This window comes from Maniola hyperantus, chromosome 4 (assembly GCF_902806685.2).
Source record: "Maniola hyperantus chromosome 4, iAphHyp1.2, whole genome shotgun sequence".
Taxonomy (NCBI): Eukaryota; Metazoa; Arthropoda; class Insecta; order Lepidoptera; family Nymphalidae; genus Maniola; species Maniola hyperantus.
In genome coordinates, this window is record NC_048539.1 from 1,419,790 (window position 1) to 1,426,354 (window position 6,565).

The following is a 6,565-nucleotide window of genomic DNA, read 5'->3' on the forward strand; positions in this document are numbered from 1 at the left end:
CGTAGTACAGTCGTATTTTTCAACATTTTGCACGGTAATTCAAAAACTATGACGCATAAAAATAAATAAAAATCTGTTTTAGAATGCACAGATAAAGCTCTTTCATATGATACCCCACTTGATAATAGTTATCTTACTTCGAAAATTAAAAATACTAGTTCATGACCACAACTTTTTTTCGTATGGTGTTACTACAAATTCACGGTTTTCAGATTTTTCCCCTTATGTCTGCTATTAGACCTACCTACCTGCCAAATTTCATGATTCTAGGTAAACGGGAAGTACCGTGTAGGTTTCTTGACAGACAGACAACGCAGTGATCCAATAAGGGTTCCCTTTTTCCTTTTGAGGTATGGAACCCTAAAAACACACACCCACACACCGTTTCTGTCGTCATGACTGAAAACAACACGAAGCCGCTATGACGTTCCTCTCGTGGGAAATCAGTCCTCGTGATTTGACTGATACGAATTGATCCATCGCTGGGGAAAAATATAACATTAGCAAGTTTTTTAGACCCGCGATGTTACGCGCACATTGGGGTCTTTTGCGGTGGTATTTTTAGGGTTCCGTACCTCAAAAGGAAAAACGGAACCCTTATAGGATCACTTTGTTGTCTGTCTGTCTGTCTGTCAAGAAACCTACAGGGTACTTCCCGTTGACTTAGAATCATGAAATTTGGCAGGTAGGTGGGTCTTATAGCTGGCTTTAGGAGAAAAATCTGAAAACCGTGAATTTAGGGTTAGATCACACAAAAAAAGTTAAATTGTGGTCATGAACTAATAATTAGTATTTTCAATATTCGAAGTAAGATAACTATATCAAGTGGGGTATCATATGAAAGGTCTTCACCTGTGCATTCTAAAACAGATTTTTATTTATTTTTATGCATCATAGTTTTTGAATTATCGTGCAAAATGTCGAAAAAATACGACTGTAGTACGGAACCCTCAGTGTGCGAGCGTGACTCGCACTTGGCCAGTTTTTTTAAAGTTTGGTTCCGTACCTCAAAAGAAAAAAATAACCCTTATATGTTGAAGCGTGTGGGGTTCCATGGTAAAATGTCAAGCATTTTAACCAAGATGGCTATACGCTGTCAAAGTTCGAGCGTCCCTATTGAAAAACCCTTTATGAGTGAGTACCTATGAAACGGCCAACAACCTTAGAAAAGTTGCGGAAAGTGGGTAGATAAGGAAGTCAGAGAACTATGGGGCCGTGTAAACTATGATGGCGCTCTCTCCGAAGGGCTTTAAATATCCAGCCTTGGCCACATACAAGCTGGTGGATGGATGGATGAAATCTAATTTTTATCCTAGACTCCAATAAAAGAGCTGAAAGTTTGTTCTGTGAACATCGAGGAACTAATATTTTTACAGTCATACGTAATCTAAACATAGATTGCTATCCAATACGTTCTATTTACTTTATCTTTCGCTAGGTACGGTATTAAACTTTGAAATATTGGATTTGCCTGGCACAGTGGTTAGAGGTTTGGTCTTATACGAGGGAGGTTTCGGCTTCGATATCCTGCAAGGACAATTTGAAAATCATTACTACCCAACTTTACCTACCCAACTATATGTGTAACCACCCAAGTTATAATTGCAAAAGTGTGTTTTGTTGGTTTATTGGTTAGTTGGTTTGTTGGTTTGTCCTATACATGCTGAAATGTTAAATGACTAATATTCACCTTTCCTTTCCAACTAAGCGTCAAGTTTGTGCTAGGAGTAGGTACGACAATAGTGCAACGGGCGGGGTTTGAACTGTCGACCTTTCGGTTTTCAGTCCACTCCTTTACCCGTTGAGCTATTGAGGATCATAATTATAAGCTAGATAGTTGTTTGGATGTTTAATTTGGCCACACCATGCTACGCGCAACGCATCGCGCAATTCTCCTTGTCTGTATGAACGAGGCCTTAGACTAAAGCCATATCAATTCACTGAGTTACGATAAATCCACAACCACTCAACTTTAATCTCCAAAATCGGGTAAATCCTTGCAATAAAAGCCATCGGGTGACAGGGGTGATCAATTCACCCTCTTCCCCCCTCTTTCCCACTTTCCCCCTGCCCTTTTCTCCCCCTTTTACCATCGACACTTTATTTAAAGCGCTGATGTGTGCTCAATGAATGGGCAATCAAGTGACATCTCTGTATCCGGTCGATGTGGTATTAAAAAAGCGTTTTCAGAGTTCCGTAGTGAACTTGCAAATTAAGGACCCTTATAATTTACTAGCTGATGCCCGCAAATTCGTCCGCGTGGGATCAGGTTTTTAAAAATACTAGGTTTGTCCTTCAATCACGTCGCAACGGTGCAACGGATTGACGTGATTTTTTGCATGGGTTGATAAAGACCTGGAGAGTGACATAGGCTACTTTTTATCCTGGAAAATCAAGGAGTTCCCACGGGATATTTAAAAATTTAAATCCACGCGTATGAAATCGCTGGCATCAGCTTGTATATTTGTATTTCGTGTGCGAAATTGCACGTAGTAATACAAAATCTCTGTTAACTGTTATAGTATGGAATAATGTACAGCATCAGAGAGTAAGCTGTTAGTTAGTTATCTCAGTTATTAGTCGTTGGCGGAACGCGGAACTGTCGCTGGAAAGTTGGGAACAGATGTCGGCGAATCAAAGTTGCGCCGCAAATCTCGCGCCAAAGGAATTTATAATAACCACTTTGTGGGAGAGTTATCGTAGAAAATTGTTGAGTTAAACCTATTATGGTACAGTTCTTGCAATTCACGAAGGCTAGTGAACTTCACTTGTGGTAACGTCGTTTACATGGTCATTGCGTTAGTGTGCGTGCATGTCGGACCAATCAGTCGCGAGCAAGCGCTATCATCTCCGGGTCTTTAACTATACCCTTGCAAAAATCACGTCAACCGGTTGCCCTGCTGCGACTTGATTGAAGGACAAACCAACAAACAAACTTACTTTATGAGTAGTGAGGTAGTGATTTAAAAGCCCCCTCGTGAAATGCTGGGGCAAGTCAATTAGTTCATATTTTATATAAACTGAATATAAAGAGCTGCTATGAAAGGTCGAAAAAAAATTAGTACAGCGTTATTCCAAGATATTTCTAAAGCTTCAAATTATTTTTTCCATCAATTCACGGCATGAAAATTTAGAAAAAAAATCCTGGCACTGAATCTCATTGATAACGTAGGAAATGTATGCAGTGGCGCCATTGAGCGAGCAAATTGACAATTTCGCGAACAGCCACATTCATCTGTGCAATTTAGCTCACATTTTAGCTGAGTATATTTTAAACGTTCTAAATATTAGATATACGCTTCCATTTTGCATTTTTGACTTAGGTATTTACATTTCTACAGTTGTAGAGTTTGCTTAAATAGAACGGGCTGCAAGAGGAATTTCGTTTGCAAAATTCCAAAATTTGCATAGGTACACAAATCACTTTGACGACCTCCCTGGCGCAGTGGTGAGCGCTGTGGTCTTAATAGTGGGAGGTCCCGGGTTCGATTCCTGGCAGGGGTTTGGAATTTTATAATTTCTAAATTTCTGGTCTGGTCTGGTGGGAGGCTTCGGCCGTGGCTAGTTACCACCCTACCGGCAAAGCCGTGCCGCCAAGCGATTTAGCGTTCCGGTACGATGCCGTGTAGAAACCAAAGGGGTATGGGTTTAATAAAAACTGCCATACCCCTGCCAGGTTAGCCCGCTATCATCTTAGACTGCATCATCACTTACCACCAGGTGAGATTGCAGTCAAGGGCTAACTTGTATCTGAATAAAAAAAAAAAAAAAAAAAGACAAAATCTCATAACCTGAGACCCGAGCTTTATAGTGAGCCAGCGATGGGTTGATCATGATGCATCAGTACCGTGTGCTCTTCAAAGGATTGAGGAAACCAAAATTCCAAATTCGAACTCTCAAAGTTGATCACCCATCCAATTACCATCGTGTGTCATTGTTGCTTTACGATATTAGTTGTCGCAAGTAGGCCACACGTAACGAGATACGTTTTGTACCTAACTAACCACAGAACATGGAACCAGAAAAATAGAGAGAGAATATAAAACAAGTTTGTAACAATACATCTATCTCCTTGTCATCCGAAGATTACGAAAGGTTCCGCCAATATATTCGGCCTATGGAGATTCAACAGAATCATAGATCGACTATTAGAAATTTGTATACAGGGTGTAACCAGAACGCTAGCAAAAATTTAGCGAATATTACTTATTGTTATACAACCTAAACACAATCCAATACCAATAACCATTTGCCTCATTTTGTAATTTAGTGATTTAGTGTTTTTCCAATGCGTGGTCAACTTTCAAGTGTGCAAAACTCGGGTCAATGCCCCGCCAACGACGTGGCGTTGATTCCGAATGGCCTACTTACGCAAAGTTCGTTGACCTCTAGCTTCAGTTAGATGTTTTATTTGCAATATATAATTATAGTTACGCGTCATACTCAAACCATTCGGACCGGATTCTAGAACAAAAAGTAGCTACAAAGGTCTCTTTTTTATCAAATTATGAGTAAAGGTGGAAACGAAATATCTGGATAATACATAGTACACTGACCTTCGCAAACTCCCTGGCGCAGTGGTAAGCGCTGTGGTCTTGTTAGTGGGAGGTCCCGGGTTCGATTCCCAGCAGGGTTTTGGCTAGTTACCACCCTACCGGCAAAGCCGTGCCGTCAAGCTATTTAGCGTTCCTGTGTAGTGCTGTGTAGAAACCAAAGGGTTTAATAGAAATTGCCATACCCCTTTCGGGTTAGCCCGCTTCCATCTTAGATTTTATCATCACTTACCACCAGGTGAGATTGCAGTCAAGGGGTATCTTGTATCTGAATAGAAAAAATAAAATTATCAGACGTAAGTCGTTGACGTAACCTTCCGAGAGTTGTCTTTGTCTCGCAAGGCGTGTTTCAAACGACAGCTATCAGCCGTGGCTTACGGACGCGTTCCACAGTTTGTTTCCGCCTGCAAGCTTTTATCCTATCTGTGACACAACAACGATTAACATATCTTTTACCCAACCAGGGGTTTCTGCCAAATATATCGCTTCAATATATTCCGAGTGGTAGTAACTAGATGTATTCGTTTCCCCACGTCTCCCAATTGTGTATTTTTTTGACGAAACGCGAAACAATTGGCATTGAAAAGGCCTTCCATTTGTCAGTGTCTCTATCGTTTTAGTTGTTTGGTTTATATTATTGTCTACTAGATGATGCCCGCAATTTGTTCGGGTGGATTTAGGTTTTTAAATTCTTTTGGGAACTCTTTGATTTTCCGGGATTAAAAGTACCCTATGTCCTTCCTCGGGATGCAAGCTATCTCTATACCAAATTTCGTCAAAATCGGTTGCACGGATGGGCCGTGAAAGGCTAGCAGACAGACAGACAGACACACTTTCGCATTTATGATATTAGTATGGAAGTACGGATTGGGTTATCTTTCTTCTAACAAGATGACATCCGCGACTTCATCCACGTGAAAAATGTCCCATCAGTATACACGCCTCCCTTATTATAAATGCGAAAGTGTGTTTGTTTGTTGGTATTTGGTTTTTTGGTTTGTCCTTCAATCACGTAGCAACGGAGCAACGGATCGACGTGTTTTTTGCGTGGGTATAGTTAAAGACCTGGAGAGTGACATAGGCTTCTTTTTATCCCGGATAATCAAAGAGTTCCCACGGGAATTTTAAAAACCTAAATCCACGCGGACGAAGTCGCGGGCATCAGCTAGTGTATATTATTTCCGAACTGCTAGAATCTCACATCCCCTTATGTCCAGTTATCAGTGCACTTACAAGCGCGGTATAAACCCTAAATCGCCTATCATTGTACTACAAGGCACACTGGTAAGCTGGCCGCCTGCCAGAAACCTACATTTGGGTGTACATGTAATGATAAGTGCTTCAAATCCATGACAATGTAGGCATGTATTTGAGTAAAAAGTATTACCTATAGGCAGAGGTGGATTAAATGTCGAGAGCATCCTATAGGCAAGCACCTCGTAGGCGCCCTTCTAATAGCCATATTAAAATTTTTACTAACTAATTTCAAAAGAACGAGGAATCGTCTCATTGCATAGCTGGTAGTTGCTGATTATACTATTTATGTGAACGAGTAAAGGACATCACGTCATGAGTCATGATACTGTGCTTATTAAAGAAGAGGCAGTTTCAGTCACTCCAAGATAATATTAGTAGGGTAGGGGTAGAGCCTCAATAGCTCAACCGGTATAGGAGTTGACTGAAACCGAAAGGTCGACGGTTCAAACCCCGCCCGTTGCACTATTGTCGTACGTACTCCTAGCACAAGCCTGACGCTTAATTGGAGAGGAAAGGGGAATATTAGTCATTAACATGGCTAATATTCTTTATAAAAAAAAAAAAAATTAGGTAGACCAGGTAATGGAGCTCTAAATGATCGCGCGCCCCTAGGCACGTGCCTAATTTGCCTTAGGGATAATCCGCTTCTAGCTATAGGCTATGGTTAAGTCTACAATAAGTACCTATGTCTTAGCGATACTGATGTATAGAGACGTTAGTACATAATAATTCAATGGTATAGAGTAGTGTGGACG